The 22221-nt window shown below is 42.5% G+C and overlaps 1 protein-coding gene, 1 long non-coding RNA gene, 1 other non-coding gene and 1 pseudogene across 6 annotated transcripts in view; 2 read left to right on the plus strand and 2 right to left on the minus strand.

The window, feature by feature from the left end:
• The window catches only part of WDR89 (WD repeat domain 89), a 45654-nt gene extending 34065 nt beyond the window's left edge, over positions 1 to 11589 (minus strand). Inside the window, exon 1 of one of the 4 annotated variants that reach the window (XM_016926196.4) lies at positions 11461 to 11589. The gene's annotated coding sequence lies outside the window, so the exon portion shown is untranslated. Of the gene's footprint in view, positions 1 to 10955 lie in introns of all 4 variants that reach the window. The other 3 variants (XM_001169293.7, XM_001169271.8, XM_063793522.1) reach the window with 3 other exon arrangements.
• LOC112205407 (U6 spliceosomal RNA) lies at positions 1650 to 1753 on the plus strand. Its single transcript, XR_002939374.1, has one exon. It is a non-coding gene; the product is annotated as a U6 spliceosomal RNA (small nuclear RNA).
• A 108-nt stretch (positions 11590 to 11697) lies between the features above and the next one.
• On the plus strand, positions 11698 to 21235 carry LOC107968182 (uncharacterized). The gene is made up of 2 exons (XR_001709192.3): positions 11698 to 11850; positions 21059 to 21235. It is a non-coding gene; the product is annotated as an uncharacterized LOC107968182 (long non-coding RNA).
• LOC112205519 (small nucleolar RNA U3) lies at positions 21023 to 21226 on the minus strand (annotated as a pseudogene).
• Positions 21236 to 22221: the final 986 nt, after the last annotated feature.

The following is a 22221-nucleotide window of genomic DNA, read 5'->3' on the forward strand; positions in this document are numbered from 1 at the left end:
CATCCCTGGTGATGTCCTAAAATGTTCTTCCCTTTATCACTTTCTTGGGTTGCCTTCTCCTTGAATCCCACTGCAACCCAAGCTTAGTAGAATGTTTAATAATTAAACATCAGTGTTAGGCACTCTTCTAGGTGCTAGAGGGACGGTGATAACTAGAACTTGATTCTGCCCTCAAAGCATTAGTGGATTTAAGCAGAACATTTGTCCCTTTCCATTTTCAAATGTTAATTTTGCATATACCGGATCAAGTCTTTAGTATAATCACTTCCAGATCTTTAACTCCAAACTTCATCTCTTTATTCTCTTTCTGAAGCTCTTGTATTCTTAAATGCTTGCTACATGTGCTGCCAGAACTTAAAATTCAGATTATGCAAAATTTACTTCATTAGCTTCTCTCTTCAACCCATGCTCCCAATTTCCATGAATGATAGCAAAGTCTGACAATCAGTGGTTCTTCCTTTCTCCCTCAGTAACAGTTTACTTTCTTGACTTAGCATTCAGGATCTTCCACAGTCCACAATGTCTGTTACTCATGTCTGGTCACTGAACATTTTAATATGTTGAATATGAGGACAGACAAGCATGAAAAATACTGGAAGCAAGGGAAGAAGAGAAAGTTTAGTATTGCTGATCATAATGTGTGATGTTGGATGGGAAAGGAGACGACATTGAAGCAAGCAGCAGGGCAGGTCTTAGAGTTGTCTATCTTGTATACCCAACTAAAACGTCAAACTTTACTTTTTTTATTTCTTCTCACAGAACCAATTCGGTAAGGAGTTAGAACATTCAGTGGGTTATAGGGAATGACTAAAGCAGTATCTTATTTTTACCTAGAGCAGCTACGTTAAACTATTTGAATAAATAAATGAATTGGAAGGGGTCGGTAGCAAAAATATTACATATTCAGAGTCATACACACATTTTTCTTGAGATGGAGTCTCGCCTTGTCACCCAGGCTGGAGTGCAATGGCGTGATCTTGGCTCACTGCAACTGCTGCCTCCCAGGTTGAAGCGATTTTCCTGTCTCAACCTCCCAAGTAGCTGGGACTATAGGCATATGCCACCATGCCCGGCTAATTTTTATATTTTTGGTAGAGACAGGGTTTCCCCATGTTGGCCAGGCTGGTCTCGAACTCCTGACATCAGGTGGTCCACCTGCCTCGGCCTCCCAAAGTGCTGGGATTACAGGCGTGAGCCACTGCACTCAACCCAGAGTCACATATTAAATTGCTCACATTTACAATGTAGAAGATGGATTTAAATAGGGAGAGGTAAGGCTGAAGGCTGGGAGACCATAGAGGCCATTAAAAAGTCCAGACAAGAGGCTGGGCGCGGTGGCTCACGCCTGTAATCACAGCACTTTGGGAGGCCAAGGCGGGAGGATCACCTGAGGTCAGGAGTTCGAGACCAGCCTGGCCAACATGGTGAAACCCCGTCTCTACTAAAAATTACAAAAATTAGCCGGGATGGTGGCCCACGCCTGTAATCCCAACTACTCGGGACGCTGAGGCAGAAGAATTGCTTGAGCCCAGGAGGTGGAGGTTGCAGTGAGCCGAGATTGTGTCATTGCACTCCAGCCTGGCCGACAGGGCGAGACTCTGTCTCAAAAAAAAAAAAAAAAAAAAAAAAAGTCCAGACAAGGATACGGAGTGCTTGCTTTGGCAGCACACATACTAAAATCAGAAGGCCACAGAGATGAGCATGGCCCTTGCACACGGATGACATGAAAATTCATGAAGTATTCCATATTTTTAAATGTATTGTCCTTTTTTTTTTTTTTTTGTGAGACACAGTCTTGCACTGTTGTCCAGGATACAGTGTAGTGGCACAAACACAGCTCATTGCAGTCTTAATCCTCCCACCCCAGCCTCCTGAGTACCTGGGACTACAGGTGATGCCACCATGCCCCAGCTAATTTTTTAATATTTTTTTTTGTAGACACAAGGTCTCACTATGTTGCCAGACCTGGTCTTAAAAAATCCTCTGGCCTTAGCCTCCCAAGTGCTGGGATTATAGGTGGGAACCACTGGGCCCAGCCTGTACTGTCTATTTCAAAATAGATAGAAGAGGACTGTTGCATGTTCTCACCACAAAGTGATCAACATGTGAGATGACGGAGACACTAATTAACTTGATTTGATCATTACATGAAGTATACGTATATCAAAACATCACACTATATCCCAGAAATATGTACATTATGTGTCAACTAAAAATCAAACTAAAAGAGATAATGGAGTTCCCAACAGTAGGAATGGAGAAAAAAGGCGAATTTGAGAAATATTTTTCTTTTCTTTCTTTTTGCTTCTATTCACTGTGAATACTGTATTATAGTTTGACTATTTATTTATTTATTTGCACAGAGTCTTAACTCTGTGGCCCAGACTGGAGTGCAGTGGTGCAACTGCCACTCACTGCAGGCTCAATCTCCCAGGCTCAAGCAATCATGCCACCTCAGCCTTCCAAATAGCTGAAAATACAGGCGCACACAACCACGCCTGGCCAATTAAAAAAAAAATTTTTTTTTAAAAATTTTTAGTAGAGACGAGGTCTTGCTATGTTGCTCAGGCTGTTCCTGAACTCCTGAGCTCAAGTGATTCTCTTGCCTCAACCTCCCAGTCTCTTGTACCTGGGATTACAAATGTGAGCCACCACACCTGGCCAGAGAAATATTCAGCAAGTTAACATTAGTGAAGCTTGGCACTGACTCGATTTGGAAGCATGGGGGAGGAGCAGGTGCAGAAGGAATCCAGGCTGATTCTTGCATTGGATGATCAAGCGGAGTTGAGTCAGAAAGTAAATCCAGGCCAGGCGCGGTGGTTCACGCCTGTAATCCCAGCACTTTGGGAGGCCTAGGCAGGCAGATCACCTGAGGCCAGGAGTTTGAGACCAGCCTGGCCAACCTGGCGAAAACCCGTCTCTACTAAAAACAGAAAAATTAGCCAGACGTGATGGGACACGCCTGTAATCCCAGCTACTTGGGAGGCTAAGACAGGAGAACTGCTTGAACCTGGGAGGTGAAGGCTGCAGTGAGCCGAGAGTGCGCCACTGCACTCCAGCCTGAGCAACAGAGGGAGACTCTGCCTCAAAAAACAAACAAACAAACAAAAACCTAAAAACAAAAAAAAGTAAATCCAAAAATCAAGAAAATGGGGGGAAAAAAAACAAAGAAATGCCCTTAGTTTTACTCATATAAGCCTGAGGGACTTCTGGGGATGGCCAAGGACAAACATTTGTATACATCAGTCTACAACTCAGAGGGAAAGTACGGGATTCTGTTATCAGACTATAGGAAGTAGCAGCACTTAAAAACTAGGAAAGTAGGCCGGGCATGGTGGCTCCTGCCCCTTATCCCAGCACCTTGGGAGGCTGAGGTGGGTGGATCATCTGAGGCCAGGAGTTCAAGACCAGCCTGGCCAACATGGTGAAACCCGTCTCTACTTAAAAAAATACAAAAATTAGCCAGGCATGGTGATGCAAACCTGTAGTCTCAGCTACTAGGGAGGCTAAGGCACGAGAATCAATTGAACCCGGGAGGTGGAGGTTGCAGTGAGCTGTGATCACACCACTGCACTCCAGCATGGATGATAGAGCAAGACTCTGTCTCAAACAAACAAACAAACAAACAAAAACCCAAACTAGGAAACTGGATGAATTATACAGATGAATTATACAGAATGATAGCAGATGAATTATACAGAATGATGGCAAGCAGCAGGCCAAGCATCCTATAATAGAGAAAAATGAAAAAAGAATGGGAAGAAAACCAGAAAAGTAGCCAAATGACAGCTAATATTAACTGATCATTACCATTCTCGGTTACCATGTCAGCCTCTGCACATGAATTGCTTCACTGAACCCTCCCAATAATCCTAAAATAGTCCTTTTATTACAGTGTTTTAGATGAGGAAGCTGAGACAGGTATTGCATGATAGCTGAGAATGGGTATAGAGTCAGACTGCCAGAGCGCAAATCCTGGCTTTACTAACTATATGTTTCAGTTTCCTGTAGTTTAAACAGGAGATAGCAATATCAATGCCATAGGGTTTCATATATTAATTACCACGTTAAATGGTGCCTGGCACAAAAGCAGCACTCATATACCACTAGGTGGGAGTATAGAGAATGTTAATGAAATGCAATATGTAATGTCAAATGATAACCTGCAGAATAAACTAGTATTTGACAGGATTTCCACCCCTTTTATGTATAAATATGTGTGTAAGTATATATATATATTTATGTATGTATATAGACTAGATGCTTCTAAGGTGAATTCACAATACAAATGTTCCCCTAAAAATGCCACCCTAATTCATCAAGCAGAAAGACACTTTAACATATTAATGATTTTTAAAATTTCCATGTTAATTGGTAGATGAAATAAGATTAAGCCAGAATGAGGCTTTTCCTGACACTGGATAGTTTATAATCATGTAAACATATCTCTCAGACAATAAAGCAATATTTTATAAATATTTATTGACAGCTACAGACTTTGTTTTGCATTTTGAGGTTGATTCACTATTTAATTTTCCAAATTAGGAGACCATTCAAAAGGACTACGTTGAAATAGAAATCAAAACACATCCCTAAATGTAAATATTTATAGCTTGTATAATATTCATGTAAAGATATAGCAGAACTAGTTCTTTTAACCACTTTGGTGTTATAATGAGGGAAGATCAGAATCTACTAAGTTCTAAACTCATTTCCTCTCTACTGAACACAGTAAAAGACCCTGATATCAGAGAAATAACAAACAAAAGCCATAATTATTGAACTATCCGGAAAAAAACGGATATTAAGAGGATAAAAAGTTCACATGTGCTTCGTAGATCAGATGTGAAGGATAAAAAGAACTGAAAATCATGTACGGTCAGTTGTAACTTCACTAAACATAAGAATTAGACTTAAGCTATCAAACCGTTTTAAAAGTTTCCTTCCTGGCCCTTGGCATTGATTACTACTGCCATCTAGCAGGAGGTCCAAAAATTAAAATTACGAGAACTGTAAAAAATCATCAGGACATAATTCCAATCTCCAAATAGAAAGATGTTTACCATATTAATAATTACTTAAATTTCAGGCTGGGCACAGTGGCTCACACCTATAAACCCAACACTTTGGGAGGCCGAGGCAGGTGTATCACTTCAGTCCAGTTCGAGACCAGCTTGGCCAACATGGCGAAACCCTGTCTCTACTAAAAACACAAAAACTGGCCAGGCGCGGTGGCTCACACTCGTAATCCCAGCACTTTGGGAGCCCAAGGCGGGGATCACCTGACGTCAGGAGCTCGTTACCAGCCTGACCAACACGGTGAAACCCCTTCTCTACTAAAAATACAAAAATTAGCTGGGCCTGGTGGTGGGTGCCTGTAATCCCAGCTACTCAGAGGGATGAGACAGGGAGAACTACTTGAACCAGGAGGCAGAGGTTGCAGAGAGCCAAGATCGTGCCACTGCACTCCAGCCTGGGCGACAGAGCGAGACTCCCTCTCAAAAAAAAAAAAAAAAAAAGAGAAGTGAAGGGAGAAATATTCAGGGAAATAGACAGCTTAAAGAAAAAACAAGGCTGGGCACAGTGGCTCACGCCTGTAATCCCAACACTTTCGGAGGCTGAGGCAGGCAGATCACCTAAGATCAGGAGTTCGAGACCAGCCTGGCCAACATGGTGAAACCCCATCTCTAACAAAAATACAAAAAAATCAGTCAGGCGTGGTAGTGCACACCTGTAGTCCCAGCTACTTGGGAGGCTCAGGCAGGAGAACTGCTCAAACCCGGGAGGTGGAGGTTGCAGTGAGCCAGAGCAAGGCTCTATCTCAAAAAAGAAAGAAGAAGAAAAAAAGAATATACCTAACAAAGGAGTCAAAAGACCTCTACAAGGAAAACTACAAAACACTGCTGAAAGAAATCATAGACAACACAAATGGAAACACATCCCATGTTCATGGGTAGAATCAGTATTGTGAAAATGACCATGCTGCCAAAAGCAATGTGCAAATTCAATGCAATTCCCATCAAAATACCACCATCATTCTTCACAGAACTAGAAAAAACAATCCTAAAATTCATATGGAACCAAAAAGGAGCCCGCATAGCCAAAGCATGACTAAGCAAAAAGAACAAATCTGGAGGCATCACACTAACTGATTTCAAACTATACCATAAGGCCATAGTCACCAAAACAGCATGGTACTGGTATAAAAATAGGCACACAGACCAATGGAACAGAATAGAGAACCCAGAAATAAACCCAAATACTTACAGCCAACTGATCTTCGACAAAGCAAACAAAAACATAAAGTGGGGAAAGGACACCCTTTTCAACAAATGGTGCTGGGATAATTGGCTAGCCACATGTAGGAAAAATGAAACTGGATCCTCATCTCTCACCTTATACAAAAATAAACTCAAGATGGATTAAGGACTTAAACCTAAGACCTGAAACTAAGAATTCTAGAAGACAACATTGGAAAAACCCTTCTAGACGTTGGCTTAGGCAAGGATTTCATGACCAAGAACCCAAAAGCAAATGCAATAAAAACAAAGATAAATAGCTGGGACATAATTAAACTAAAGAGCTTTTGCACAGCAAAAGGAATAGTCAACAGAGTCAATAGACAACAACAGAGTGGGAGAAAATCTTCACAATCTATACATCTGACAAAGGACTAATATCCAGCATCTGCAACAAACTCAAATCAGTAAGAAAAAAACAAACAAGCCCATCACAATGTGGGCTAAGGACATGAAGAGACAATTCTCAAAAGAAGATATACAAATGGCCAACAAACCTATGAAAAAACGCTCAACATCACTAATGATCAGGGAAATGCAAATCGAAACCACAATGTGATACCACCACACTCCTGCAAGAATGGCCGTAAGTGAAGAATAAAAAAACAAGAGATGCTGGCGTGGATGTGGTAAACAGGGAACACTTCCACACTGCTGGTGGGAATGTAAACTAGTGCAACCACTATGGAAAACAGTGTGGAGATTCCTTAAAGAATTAAAAAGCAGAACTAACATTTGATCCAGCAATCCCACTACTGGGTATCTACCCAGAAGAAAAGTCATTATTTGAAAAAGATACTTGCACATGCATGTTTATAGCAGCACAATTCACAACTGCATAATCGTGGAACCAATCCAAATGCCCATCAATCAACAAGTGGATAAAGACACTGTGGTGGGTGTGTGTGTGTGTGTATATATATATGTGTGTGTATATGTGTGTATATATATAATGGAATACTACGCAGCCATAAAAAGAAATGAATTAACAGCATTTGCCATGACCTGGATGAGACTGGAGACTATTATTCTAAGTGAAGTAACTCAGGAATAGAAAACCAAACATCATATATTCTCACTGATATGTGGGAGCTAAGCTATGAGGACACAAAGGCATAAGAATGATACAATGGACTTTGGGGACTTGGCCAGGGGATGGGGGGCAAGGGATTAAAAGACTACAAATATGGTGTAGTGTATACTACTCAGGTGATATGTGCACCAAAATCTCACAAATCATCACTAAAGAACTTACTCATATAACCAAATACCACCTGTACCCCAATAACTTACGAAAAAATAATTTTTTTTTTCAAAACAGTCTCGCTCTGTTACCCAGGCTGGAGTGCAGTGGCACGATCTTGGCTCACTGCAACCTCTGCCTCCCAGGTTCAAGTGATCCTCCTGCTTCAGCCCCCCAGTAGCTGGGACTACAGGCACGCACCATCATCCCCGGCTAATTTTTGTATTTTTAGTAAAGACGGGGTTTTGCCATGTTAGCCGGGCTGGTCTCAAACTCCTGACCTCAGGTAATCCACCCGCCTCGGCCTCCCAAAGTGCTGGGATTACAGGCATGAGCCACCGTTCTTGGCCAAAAAATAATTAAAAAAAAAAAGTCACTGCCCCCCCAAAAAAGAAAATTACAAGAAGCTACATTAGCTGGGCACTGGGTTGCATGCCTATAGTCCCAGCTAGGAGGCTTACGTGGGAACATCAGTTGAGCCCAAGAGTTTGAGTCCAGCATAGGCAACATAGTGAGACCCCCATCTCTAAAAATAAATTTAAAAGTAAAACAATAATGAAACTACAGAACAAAGTCTTTTCTCTAGAACAGCAATGCTTAAATATAATTCAAAACAGCATCAACCATGAACATATAAAACTGAATGCAAAAGTCACATAAAATTTTAAATTATAAGATTAGAATTCAAAGAAATTTTACTCTTCTAAAGCATTAATTCAGGCTTTGTTTCCAAATATCACAGGAATATTCATTTACCTTTGCTATTAAAGATATTCCAGTGGAAAAGTTGGCGAAGCTCCAACCTGTGGTGCCTTAGGTTATTTTCACAGTAATAAGAAAGTCTAACTCAGCAACCATTTACTGTGAATTTGTTTTTCTCTTATAGTCCCTGTGAGACTTTATGGGATAGGATATTTTACTCTTCTTTATACCTTCCTGTGGTAGGCTGAACACTGGCCCTCAAAGATACAAAGGTCTTAATTCCTGGAATCTATGACTGTTTCATTATATGACAAAAGGGACTTTACAAAGTATCTTGAGATGGAGAGAGTATCCTTGTTTATCTGGGGGGGTCCTTAATATAATCACAAATGTCCTCGTAAGAGAGGCAGAGGGAGACGTGACTACAGATGAGAAAGTGGTATGATGATAGCATGATGTCCTGTGCAGAAAAGAGCCACAAGCCAAGGAAGACAGGCAGCCACTACAAGCTGAAAAAGGTAAGGAAATGGATTTTCTTCTCACAGCCTCCAGAAGGAATTGGGCCTGCAACACTTTGACTTTAGTCCAGTGAAACTGATTTCATACTTCTGACCTCCAGAACTAAAAGACAATAAATGAGGCTGAGCATGGTGGCTCATGCCAGTAATGCCAGAACTTTGGGAGGCCAAGGTGGGAGGACTGCTTGAGCCCAGGAGTTTGAGACCCACCTGGGCAACATAGCAAGACCTCATCTCTACCAAAAAAAAAAAAAAAAAAAAAGGAAGAGGTGACTCTCTTGAGTACATCTGCACTCCCCTTTCTTAAGTGTGTACTTTTCACCAAAGGAAAAAAAAGAGAGAGAAAGAAACAAAGGCAGAAAGAATAAATGTGTGTTATTCGAAGTCACTAAATCTGTTGTAATTTGTTACAGTAGCTATATGAACAAAATACACCCTTTTGACAGTTTGGCGAAAATCTGTACATAATCTGCCCTAAAATATTGAACAGAATTAACATAAAGACCATTCCAGTTCAGATTTATCAAAATTCTCTTGTATTTTCTACCAAGTAAATGAAAATATCTTAAATACATGGAAATCATTGAAAATGTAGTTCTTTAAAGCACATAGGGAAAAAGTAAAAAAGCAGTTGCATCTTCAGTCGTATTTGCAGCTCATAGTGTCAGTTGCAGAAAAAGTAGTCATGACTTTAGTACAAAAGTACAACTCAAAAACTTCACGGGTTTGGCACAGTGGCTCGTGTGTAATCCCTGCCACTTGGGAGGCTGAGGCAGGAGGATCACTTGAGCCCAGAAGTTCGAGGCTGCAGTGAGCTAAGACTGTGCCACCGCACTCCTGTCTGGAAAAACACCCTGTATTTACAAAGTGAGAGAAAATAACCCAAAAAGTAGTTAGATGGGCTTGATCTTACTTTTGCTTTACAATAGCTACAACAGTCTAAGGTAAGAATACAAACCAGGTAAGTAACATAGCTGCATTCACAGGAAAGTATTCCTGAATACTAAACAGGGAGATAAGCAGTCCATAGACGTTTCAGAGGATTTCTCACTTAAATGGTACTTGACTGCAAGTTACCACTGTTTTACTCGGCCATAGGTTGCAGTGCAGTCCAGGCTCCACAAGAAAGAATTTGAAAAGCAGAAACAGTCACGTGGCTTTCATCGGTAACATATTTTGTAACTATTAAATTATTTAACCCTCAGAACTCTAAGTAGTCAAGTTTGGTATTTATTTCAATTATACAGGTGAAAAAGCTGATGCTGACTTGTCCAGTCAAAGGTCAGTAACTGGTGCCTACTGCGATGTCTTTCCTCTAAATCATTTTACCTTGGTAACAATCGATTAATTCACTTCTAGGTGTGTTTTATTGACTTTCTTTTTTCTTTTTTTTGAGACGTTGTCTCACTCTGTCGCCCAGGCTGGAGTGCAGTAGCACGATCTTGGCTCACTGCAACCTCTGCCTCCCGGGTTCAAGCGATTCTCCTGCCTCAGCCTCCCGAGTAGCTGGGACTACAGGCGCCCGCCACATTTTTGCATTGGTAGTAGAGACGGGGGGGGGGGGGGGTTCACCATGTTGACCAGGCTGGTCTCGAACTCCTGACCTCGTGATCCGCCCGCCTCGGCCTCCCAAAGTGCTGAGATTACTGGCGTGAGCCACCGCGCCCAGGCTTTTATTGACTTTTTAAATAATTTCAAATTAATAAAGAAAACGGCCGGGCACGGTGGCTCACGCCTGTAATCCTAGCACTTTGGGAGGCAGAGGCGAGTGGATCACCAGAAGTCAGGAGTTCGAGACCGGCCTGACCAGTATGGTGAAATCCCGTCTCTACTAAAAATACAAAAATTAGCTGGGCGTGGTGCCAGGCGCCTATAATCCTGGCTACTCGGGAGGCTGAGGCTGGAGAATCGCTTGAACCCGGAAGGCGGAGGTTGCAGTAAGCCGAGATCGCCCCACTGCACTCCAGCCTGCGCGACAGACTAAGACTCCATCTCAAAAAAAAAAAAGAAAAAGAAAAAGAAAAGGAAAAAAGAAAACAGGAGCAACATTTTACAAATTATACCATCTTTTAATTTTACATCCGTGGAAGCTGAATGCCACAATTTGTCAGAGACAAGCTAAAGAAAACACAAGAATGAGTAATGTCTAACACTGCTTCTTCGCGTGAAAATGAGAACACTCACAGTACCTACCTCTTTAGATAGCCATGTGGTTTAAATGATATAACAGACCAGTTGCTGGTATCATACCACATCCCATACTACGGGTCGTCTCTTCCCAAGTGAGAATCTGCTTTCTGGCCTACAAAAGGATTTTACTAAACCCTTTTAGTGGTGGGGAGAGTATCCGTGGAGAAGAAAGAGCAGGAGGAAACAGGTCTTTCCCTGAAAATGAGCAACGGCGTTTGGCTTTTATTGAAAAACGCCCCAGAGGAAGTACTGGGAACGGCACCGGCAACAGCAGCCTGACCCGCAGAAGGTTCTTTGGCCAGGGCCAGCACAGGTTTGACCCGGTGGCTCCGACCGCGGAGCGAGACTGCCAACACGTGCACACTCCGTCCAGACCTCCCACTTCCCTCCGCGCTCCCGCGATAGCTGTCCAGCAAGTCTAGCTTTCTAGACTCAACCACGGCGTCGCCGCTCGTCGAGAGGGCTGCCCACCCCGGGGACCCGCCCAGCCTGGCCCAGCAAAATGTACCTTAGTAGCCTCAACCTGTACCGGAGAAAACGCAGGCTGCGCGGCGGCTTAGAGCGGTCAAGGGGAAACCCGCCTCGACCTCTCTGATTGGGTAATGCGCACAAGAAAATCAAGAGGATTGGTCGGCTGCAGAGAGGCGGCCCGTAACGTGACGCGAAAGAAGTGGGGCATAGTGGCCCGGGGAATTCTTGCTAGCTTCCGATTGGACGAAAGCAGAACGCCTGCCCCTTCGTAGACCCAGCGTACGTACAACGCTCAAACCACCAGGCCGTACGCTGCGTTAGCGGAAGTTTAATGGCCCCATTGGTGGGATGCGTGGCCAATAAAGGGCAAGAATAAGGCGGATTCCGGCTTCCTCGTGGCTGACTGGATGCATCTGCTGGTACTGATGTACGTGAGTTTCAGCATTTAGACGTTCCGAGTTTCCACCGAGCCAGAGTTGGGTAGAGAGTTATTAAGATGACTAGGAGACTAATGCGGGGAGAAATAATTTAGTAGTTAGACTCAGGCCCTGAAACTACCACTCGTGTTCAGAAAGTCCACGTAATACCTTATTGTTTTCACGCGAAGAAACCAGCCCTTCAGGCCGGGCTGAATGTGGTTTAGGGATTCTCTGGCTGTCATTGGGTGAAAAAGCGATCAGTTTGAAGGTAGCTCCGCCTGGGCTCTAGGGAACTCTGGGATTTGTAGTCCGGAACTTTCGAGTCCTGTAGCTTTAAATGTGGTTGTTGCTATTGAGTTTTTTCATATTGTTAATAACACCCGTTGACATTTATTGTGGTTTGTTGGACTTTTTTATCCTTTCGTTTATCAGCAGCATTAAAGACAACATTTAAGAAATGTGTAAACACTGCATGTATGTTCGTAAACAATAAATGTTAGTGTTTCCAACAATTTACTGCTGTGCCTAGCTCTATACTGTATGTTCATGATTACTGTACTAAGTAGATACTAAAATTATTTGCTTCTAAAACTTTTGCTGTTACAACAAAACAGTCTGATTTTCATGTTAGTGTCCATTTACGATTATTTGAACCCTACATTTAGCAATTATGTGTACTGTGATGGCATGGGTAGCAGCTGCTTACATGAATCAAGTGTTGTTATGACATGAAGCAGAACTGGCTGCTGTCTTGACAGGAAAATAGGGCTATGCTTAAAATGTCAAGCAAGACCACCATCAGGAGGAATACACATTGTATATTATTAAAGACTGTATTATAATGTCTATTTTCAGCCTTTATTAAAACAGTTTTAGGACAGGCTTTTCCTGAGTCTATAGAATCCTGAACTCTTCTGTGAGCTAATTTAGCGGTATTTCATTTTTGTGTCTAGCAAAAGTAAAACCATTAATAAATACCAAAAACTTGCTGAGTAGACTTTTCGCTTTCGAAAAATTTTAATATTTTTTTCCTATTTTACATGTAATACAAACTTTCGACTGTAGAAGAAAAAAACATGATTTCGGATGTATGTAATACTTCTACACTTCTAGATTAAAATTAAGTACACTTTACAGAATTAAAGCTAAGCAAAAACTGCTTTCATTACTGATGCTTGTAATTATTGCATTTTTGTTTAAAATATCGAATTATTTTTGTCATTTTTGTATCTTATTTCTAAATGATTAGAGAAGGTTTCAGGTTGTTTGTAAAGGAAACATTACCGATTTAGCTCTTTGTTTTGTTTTGTTTTGGAGACAGGGTCGCTCTGTCATCCAGGCTGGAGTGCACTGGCAGGAGGTGGGATCATGGTTCACTGCAGCCTCGACGTCCTGGGCTCAAGTGAGCCTGCCACCTCAGCCTCCTGAATTGCTGAGACTACTGGCACACGCCACCAAGCCCAGATTTTTTTTTTTTTTTTTTTTTTTTGAGATGGAGTCTCGCTCTGTCGCCCAGGCTGGAGTGCAGTGGCGCGATCTCAGCTCACTGCAACCTCCGCCTCCCGGGTTCAAGAGATTCTCCTGCCTCAGCCTCCCAAGTAGCTGGGACTACAGGCACGTGCCACCATGCCCGGCTAATCTTTTGTATTTTTAGTAGTGACGGGGTTTCACTGTGTTAGCCAGGATGGTCTCAAACTCCTTAGCTTGTGATCCACCTGCCTCGGCCTCCCAAAGTGCTAGGATTACAGGCGTGAGCCACCGCGCCCGGCCATATTTTTTGTGTAGACAGAGATTCGCTATGTTGCCCAGGCTGGTCTCGAACTCCTGAGTTCAAACGAGGCTCCTGCCTCGGCTTCCCAAAGTGCTGGGATTACAAGCTCATGCTCGTTTTTATTCCCAATAAATGAAGAGCGAAATTGGGTGTAAATCATCGATATATTTATCCTTGTAATATTCTATATGATGTAGTAGGTGAAACGTATGGATGGGTGAAGATGACTCTGTGGCAAAAATGCAGAATTACATTTTTAATGCTTTTCATTAGCTAGCATTTTAATGGTATTTTCCTTTTGCCTCTTATTTTAAATCAGTAGTTCATTTAACATGTTAATTAAATGTCATATAACTAAGAGTAAACACCATTAAAAACTGAATCAAGGCTACTGTGGTTAGCGCTGTTTAGCTGAATGATAGATTAGCTGAGTGACTAAACTGTGGCCACATTTGGCTGATTTAAATTCTAAGTGTTCTCTCAGCACTTTTGGAAGCTTCTAAAATGTTTCATTTGTTTATTTTTGAGACAGAGTCTCCCTCTGTCACCCAGGCTGGAGTGCAGTGGCACAATCTCGGCTTATTGCAATCTCCATCTCCCAGGTTCAAGCAATTCTCATGCTTCAGCCTCCCGAATAGCAGGGATTACAGGCGCGTGCCACCACACCCAGCTAATTTTTTCTATTTTCAGCAGACACTGGGTTTTGCTATGTTGGCCAGGCTGGTCTTGAGCTCCTGGCCTCAAGAGATCCGCCTGTCTTGGCCTCCCAAAGTGCTGGGATTACAGGTGTGAACCACTGAGCCGGCCAAAATGTTCTATTTAAAAAAAAAAAAAATTATTATGTTGAGAATTTTAAAAACATATTTAAACAGGCACCATTACTACCTTTAACAGTGTGAACCTGTGAATCATCTTTGTACTCTGTTGGGAAATAGTTTAAGAAGTGAACTCAGGCTGGGTATGGTAGTGCACACCTGTAATCCCAGCAGTTTGGGAGGCTGAAATGGGAGGATTGCTTCAGCCCAGGAGACAGAGGTTACAATGAATCATCATCTCAACACTGCACTCCAGCCTGGATGACAGAGTGAGACCCTGTCTAAAACAAAACTAAACAAAAAAAAGAACCAAGTAAACTCAAAGTGAGATGAATGAAACGACTCTTGAGATGCAGGAAGAGAATATTAGAACCCTTATTTGTATGTCCTTTTTATTCTCAACATTTTTCTTTACATTTCTGTGTTTTTAAATTTTTTACATATAACAATATAAGCTTTTTTAAAAATCTTTTTTTGTTTGTTTGTTTTTTGTTTTATTTTGAGACAGAGTTTCGCTGTTGTTGCCCACGCTGGAGTGCAGTGGTGTGATCTGGCTCACCACAACCTCTGCCTCCGGATTCAAGCGATTCTCCTGCCTCAGCCTCCCCAGTAGCTGGGATTACAGGCATTCACCACTATGCCTGGCTAATTGTATTTTGAGTAGAGATGGAGTTTCTCTGTGTTGGTCAGGCTGGTCTCCGAAGTCCCGATCTCAGGTGAGCCACCATGCCTGGCCCTTTTTTTTTTTTCTTTAATAGGGGCAGGGTCTCACTATGTTGGCCAGGCTGGTCTCAAACTCCTGACCCCAAGTGGATCGTTCCACCTCGGCCTCCAAAGAGCCAAGATTACAGACATGAGCCACTAAGCCTGGCCATTTTTGCAATGTATATGTAAAAATATATATGTATTGAGTAAGGGGTAAAATTTTTTTGAGAAATATGTGATCAAAACCATATTTGGAGGTCAGTGATTTGGGACATGACAACTGCAATTTGAAGATCTTGTGGGGAGAGAAGTCAAAGAAAAAAACACAAATGTTTTAGTTAGTATCTAATATGAAAGAATGGTATTGGCCAGTTAGCTCAGGTGGTTAGAACTGTGAAAAAATAATCTCAGGACCCCAAAATCACTAAGCCAAAAGGAAAAGTCAAGCTGGGAACTGTGTCGGGCAAACCTGCCTCCCATTCTATTCCTCAATGAGATAGCTGCAAGGATAAAACAACTGCTTACCTCCTTCATCACAATTTGCCACAAGGAAATTCCTTGTGGACTTCCTCCCTACTTCAAGTTATTCCACCTTTCCAGACTGAACCAATGTACATTACATATATTAATTGATGTCTCGTCTCCCTAAAATGTATACAACCCAGCTGTGCCCTGAACACCTTGGGCACATGTCCTCAGGACCTCTGGAGGCTGCCGTGGGCACATTCTTGACCTTGGCAAAGTAAACTTCCTAAATTGATGAGGCTTGTCTCAGATACTCTTTGGTTTGCAGAATGTATTGCTGATATGAAGGAAAACTTGAGTTCTTATATCTAAAGTAGAAAAAAAAATAGGCTGAATGCTATTCTTTAATTTGTCACTTAAGAGCTACTTAGAAAAAAAAAAAAAAACTTTTTATCTGAAGAATGCAAGCCCTGGCCGGGCATGATGGCTCACGCCTGTAATCCCAGCACTTTGGGAGGCCGAGGTGGGTGGATCATGAGGTCAGCAGTTCGAGACCAGCCTGACCAACATGGTGAAATCCCGTCTGTACTAAAAATACAAAAATTAGCCAGGTGTGGTGGCGGCTGCCTGTATTCCCAGCTACTGGGGAGGCTGAGGCAGGAGAATCGCTTGAACGTGGGAGGCAGAGGTTGCAGTAAGCCAAGACTGTGCCATTGCACTCCAGCCTGGGCAACAGAGTGAGACTCTGTCTCAAAAGAAAAAAAAAATAAAAACAGAATGCAAGCCCCTTTAAATTATCAGGCCCAGGGAGGCATTTGCAATGTAACAGCATTCTTGTCTCACTCTCTGTTGAACTAAATAATTACTCTTGAAGCCATTTGTTATATAGTCTCTAGACTGACGCCAAGTAGCCATACAATGCCATGCATCCTGTAGCTAAAGAGTGTATAGCCAATCACTAGCCAATGTTATTTCTGTAAACCAATGAGAATTCCTAATGAACAAGTTTTTTAATTGTCCCTTCTCCTGATTCATCCTATTTTCTTCAAAAACTTGAGCCTCTCTCTGTTTTGTTCTCTGGAGCACTGAAGGCAACTTGGAAGTGTCCTGAAATGCAGTCCTCAAGCTTAGCCCCCTCAAAAGTTACTTTTGCCTCAACTTCTTCCTTTTAGGTTGATACTACCATGAAAAAAAATGTAAAGAAATGGTTTTAAATTGCAGCGTTAAGGGTTTAAGTCATTAAGAAACGATTTACCATTAAAAATTATATATACCCACACATACACTCATATATATTGTTAAAATATGCCATGAAGTCCAAATTATACACAATACTTTTAAATAAATAACTAATGAGCTGGGTGCAGTGGTGCACCCTTGTAATCCCAGCTACTTGGGAAGCTGAAGCAAGAGGATCACTTGAGCCCAGAAGTTCAAGACCAGCCTGAGCAATATAGCAAGACCCTGTCTTAAAAAAAAAAAAAAAAAAAAAAAGTTGTATGTCATACTACTTGCAAGTTCTCATGCCCAGTCACTGTATCAGGGCTCCATCAGGAAAATAAAATCAATAGGTGACATATATTAAGGGTTTTTTTGGCAAGGAGTTGACATACAGTTGTGGCAGCTCCCTAGGTAAATCTAAAATCGGCAGAGCAAGCCATCAGGAAAGGCAGGCTGGAACTCAGGCATGAGCTGAAGCTGCAGTCTAAAGCAGAATTTTGGCTGGACGTGGTTGCTCATGCCTGTAATCCCAGCACTTTCGGAGGCTGAGGCAGGAGCATTACTTGATCCCAGGAGTTCAAGGCTGCAGTGAGTTAACGATCACATCACTCCATCCTGGGCAACAGTGAGACTCCATCTCAAAAAAAAAAGAGAAGGAACAGCAACTCAGAGCAGCCTAAGCTATGTGAAGTATGCAAAACTTGTTAGGCTTACAGAGACATGACTTTTGAGACCTCAGTCATCCCCCACCCACACCAACCCACACTGTAACTGCCCAGTGGATTCACCTTCCCCGCTGCCTAGACAGAGCTGATTTATCAAGACAGGGGAATTGCATGGAGAAAGTAATTCACATAGAACTGGCTGTGTGGGAGACAAGTATTATTACTCAAATCAGTATCCTTGAGCTTGATCAGAGTTTTTAAAGACAATTTGACAAGTAGGGGCTTGGGAAGGGGGAAGTACTGATTGGTCAGGTTGGGGATGGAATCATAGGGGGTCGAAGTGAGTTTTTCTTGCTGTCTTCTGTTCCTGGGTGGGATGGCAGAACTGGTTGAGCCAGATTACTGATCTGGGTCTGGGTGATGTCAGCTGATCCACTGAGTGCAGGGTCTGCAAAATATCTCAAGCACTGATCTTAGGTTTTACAAAAGTGATGTTATCTCCAGGAGCAATTTGAAGAGGTTCAGAGGAGCCAGAGGTTGCATGGTTGCATGACCCGTAAACTAATTTCTAATCTTTTTTTTTTTTTGAGACGGAGTTTTGCTCTTGTTGCCCAGGCTGGAGTACAATGGCACGATTTCAGCTCTCTGCAACCTCCGGCTCCCGGGTTCAAGCGATTCTCCTGCCTCGGCCTCCTGAGTAGTTGGGATTACAGGTGCCCACCACCAAGCCCAGCTAATTTTGTATTTTTAGTAGAGAGGGGGGGTTTGTCCATGTTGGTCAGGCTGGTCTCGAACTCCCGAACTCAGGTGATCCGCCCACCTTGGCCTCCCAAAGTGCTGATATTACAGGTGTGAGCCACCCTGCCCGGCCCTGTAATTTCTAATCTCATAGCTAATTTGTTAGTCCTGCAAAGGCAGACTGGTCCCCAGGCAAGAAGGGGGTCTTTATGGGAAAGGGCTGTTATCAGTTTATCAGTTTATTTGATTTGATTTTTTGAGACAGAGTCTTTCTCTGTCACTCAGGCTAGAGTGCAGTGGTGTGATCTCGGCTCACTGCAATGTCCACCTCCTGGGTTCAGGTGATTCTCCTGCCTCAGCCTCCTGAGCAGCTGGCATTACAGGTGCCTGCCACCATGCCCAGATAATTTTTGTATTTTTAGTAGAGACAGGGTTTCACCATGTTGGCCAGGCTAGTCTTGAACTCCTGACCTCAAATAATCTGCCTGCTTCATCCTTCCAAAGTGCTGGGATTACAGGCGTGAGCCACCGCGCCTGGCCATGTCATCAATTTTGTTTCATAGTCAAACCATGAACTGAATTCCTTCCCAAAGTTAGCTTGGCCTACGTGCAGGAATGAACAAGGACAGCTTAAAGGCTAGAAGCAAGATGGAGTCAATTAGGTCTGATTTATTTCACTGTCGTAATTTCCTCAGGTATAATTTTGTCAGTTGTAATTTTGCAAAGGCTGTTTCAATACCCAGGGGCAACTGTTTAAAGACATTTTATTCTGTCCGGGTGTGGCGGCTCACGCCTATGATCCCAGCACTTTGGGAGGCGAGGCACATGGATCACTTGAGGCCAGGAGTTCTGAGACCAGCCTGACCAACATGGTAAAACCCCATCTCTACTAAAAATACAAAAATTAGCCAGGCATGGTGGCGCGTTCCTGTAATCCCAGCTACTCGGGCGGCTGAGGCAGGAGAATCCGCTTGAACCAAGGAGGCGGAGCTTGCAGTGAGTCAAGATCACACCACTGCACTCCAGCCTGGGCAACAGAGTGAGGCTCTGTCATCACGACGCTCTGTCACAGCGATGACAGCGTGAGGCTTGACACAGCGATATATATATATATATATATATATATATATATATACATGTATATATATCATATATGTATATAATATGTACATATGTGTATCATATGTATACATATATATATGATAAAGACATTTTATTCTTTCTTTCCCTGTAGTTGCCAGACTAGCTGATAAATTACCTAAAATGTTGTTAAAGTTGCAGAGTAGGACCCTCACCCATTATCGTCATGTTCCTGGAATTTGTGATACAAGGAACAGTGTATTGCCAATCAATAGCTTATATTATTTGAATGAACCAATATAAGAACTGCCCCACTTTTTAAAACCCACCTGAATATATGCTGCTAATCAGAGCATATATTCAAGGCAACTTGAATCTGTGTCTCCCAGGTTGCAGTCCTCAAATTCGACCTAAATAAACTCTACTTATATTAATTTTTGCCTCACTTTCTTTAGGTTGACAGTCTTATATTTGTGGGAGTGAGTCAGTATAAGCATACAAGATGTACAAACTAATCCTATTTTCCCCTCTTTTTGTTTGTTTGTTGTTGTGGCAGGGTCTTGCTCCATAGCTCAGTCTGGAATGCAGTGGTCCAATCTTGGCTGAGTATTCCCCCTCTGTTAAAATACATTTAAAAGGAACAGCCCTAACCTCACACTCCATTCCAGCCTGGCTCTCTAACTTTCTGCCTCATTCCACTGGCTAGTCCTTAAGACCCTGACCTAATACTCTCTTTTTGAAGTCTCTGGCTCCGATCTTAAGCACCATATTCTTTTGCCCAAATCTGGAATCCCAGGGCCTCTTGAAGGTTTCCCAATACATGTAAGGCCCACTCCTAGGCATGCATGCATGCCTCTACTACGTAAGGAGTACTTCTGGAAGCCACCAGCTCTAGAGTTTCTGAAAATGTCAACAAGACTGCCTTTGAAACCAGAGGGTGGGTGGTGGTGAGAACATCCTGTGAAGGGTGCCAGCTGGTTTATACCAGTCAGTGTGCCAAACTGCTCTTCTAAAGATAAGAGGTGGTGCTGTTTTAATTCCTTCAGTTTTAAGATGCACTTTACTATTACCCTTTTTAGTTTAGAAAGAAGAAAGTTGAGGAAGAGGCAGGGCTAGCTCTGAAACCGATAATTATGTTAATCAAAAATCCCACCCACCTCCAGAAAACCTTTTCACAGAGCTGCCAAAAGTGGTGAATTGATTGGTTTAAGCTGTATGTTCTCTTCATGCCACTTTCTTTTTTTTCTTTTTCTTTTTCTTCCTGCCACTTTCAAGCTAAAAGAGTGAACAAATAGTAAAATAGCTACACTAAATGGAGTTAAGAGGAGAAAAAAGGAAGGCCAGACTATCTGACAAACCAGTGTCTGGGTCTTCTATTTAAGAATTAGAGGCCAGAATTCCAGCACTTTAGGAGGCCAAGGTGGGTGGATCACCTGAGGTCAGGAGTTCAAGGCCAGCCTGGCCAACATGGTGAAAGCCTGTCTCTACTAAAAATACAAAACTTAGCCTGGCATGGTGGCAGGCACCTGTAATCCTAGCTACTTGGGAGGCTGAGGCAGGAGAATCACTTGAACCCTGGAGGCAGAGGTTGCAGTGAGCCAAGATTGCGTCATTGCACTCCAGCCTGGGCAACAAGAGAGAGACTCCGTCCCAAAAAAATAAATAAAAAATGAGAATTAGGACCATACTTTTATTTTATTTTATTATTTTTTAGACAGGAACCACTCAGACTGCATCCTTTCTTACTCTCCTGCAGGAAGAGAATGATCATGAAGGGCAAATGGCAGTGAAGCAAGAAGAGCTGGCTTCAGGCTCAGAAGAGAATGCTGTGCCTCTTCCTCATGGTTTGCGGTGCCCTGCATGTTCAGAGAAACTTCTCTAGTAATGAATGAACTATAGAAATGATCCCTGAAAATATGGTCTTGATACTTTATTTTTGTGGTGGTTTTTTTTTGTTTTGTTCTGTTTTTGATGGAATTTTGCTCTTGTTGCCCAGGCTGGAGTGCAATGGCACGATCTCCACTCACTGCAACCTCCACCTCCCGGGTTCAAGCAATTCTCCTGCCTCAGCCTCCCAAGTAGCTGGGATTATAGGCATGTGCCACCATGCCCAGCTAATTTTGTATTTTTAGTAGAGACGGTTTCTCCGTGTTGGTCAGGCTGGTCTCGAACTCCCTACCTCAGGTGATCCACCCGCCTCGGCCTCCCAAAGTGCTGGGATTACAGGGGTGAGCCACTGCGCCAGGCCAGGGCCAAAAGGAGCAGCTTGGGATCCTTATTCTGTGAAAAGAAGTTCACTTCTTTCTTAATTAAGATTTTATGCTGGGCAAGGTGGCTCACGCCTTTAATCCCAACACTTTGAGAGGCCAAGGTGGGCAGATCACTTGAGGTCAGGAGTTCGAGATCAGCCTGGCCAACATGATGAAAACCCGTCTCTACTAAAAATACAAAAATTAGCTGGGCATGGTGGTGCACACCTGTAGTCCCAGCCACTCAGGAGGCTGAGGCACAGGAATCCCTTGAACCCAGGAGGCAGAGGTTGCAGTGAGCCGAGATTGTGCCACTGCACCCCAGCCTGGGCGACAGAGCAAGACTCCATCTCAGACAAAAAAAAAAAAAAAGATTTTAAAATACCTATTTGCCAATTCATATGTAGTTGATTTGGAGCATGTACTAAAAGATTGGTTCTAAATATACATAAATTAAGAGCTAAGAAAGTTATTGCTAAGCTAAATTCAACCAATTACACTGTTTTTTTCTGCTCTCTCCTTTCACTTATTTTATTCTAATTCTGTTTGTCAGGCTACTTACTTTTATAATCTATTTTAGTGTGGAAACAGTAGAAAAAAGGTAAAGAAAAATGATATCATGAACACTTGTTTTTAATTTAAAAAATTTTTTTAAATAGAGACGAGGTCT

The sequence above is a fragment of the Pan troglodytes genome, chromosome 15, assembly GCF_028858775.2.
Source record: "Pan troglodytes isolate AG18354 chromosome 15, NHGRI_mPanTro3-v2.0_pri, whole genome shotgun sequence".
NCBI classification, from domain to species: Eukaryota; Metazoa; Chordata; class Mammalia; order Primates; family Hominidae; genus Pan; species Pan troglodytes.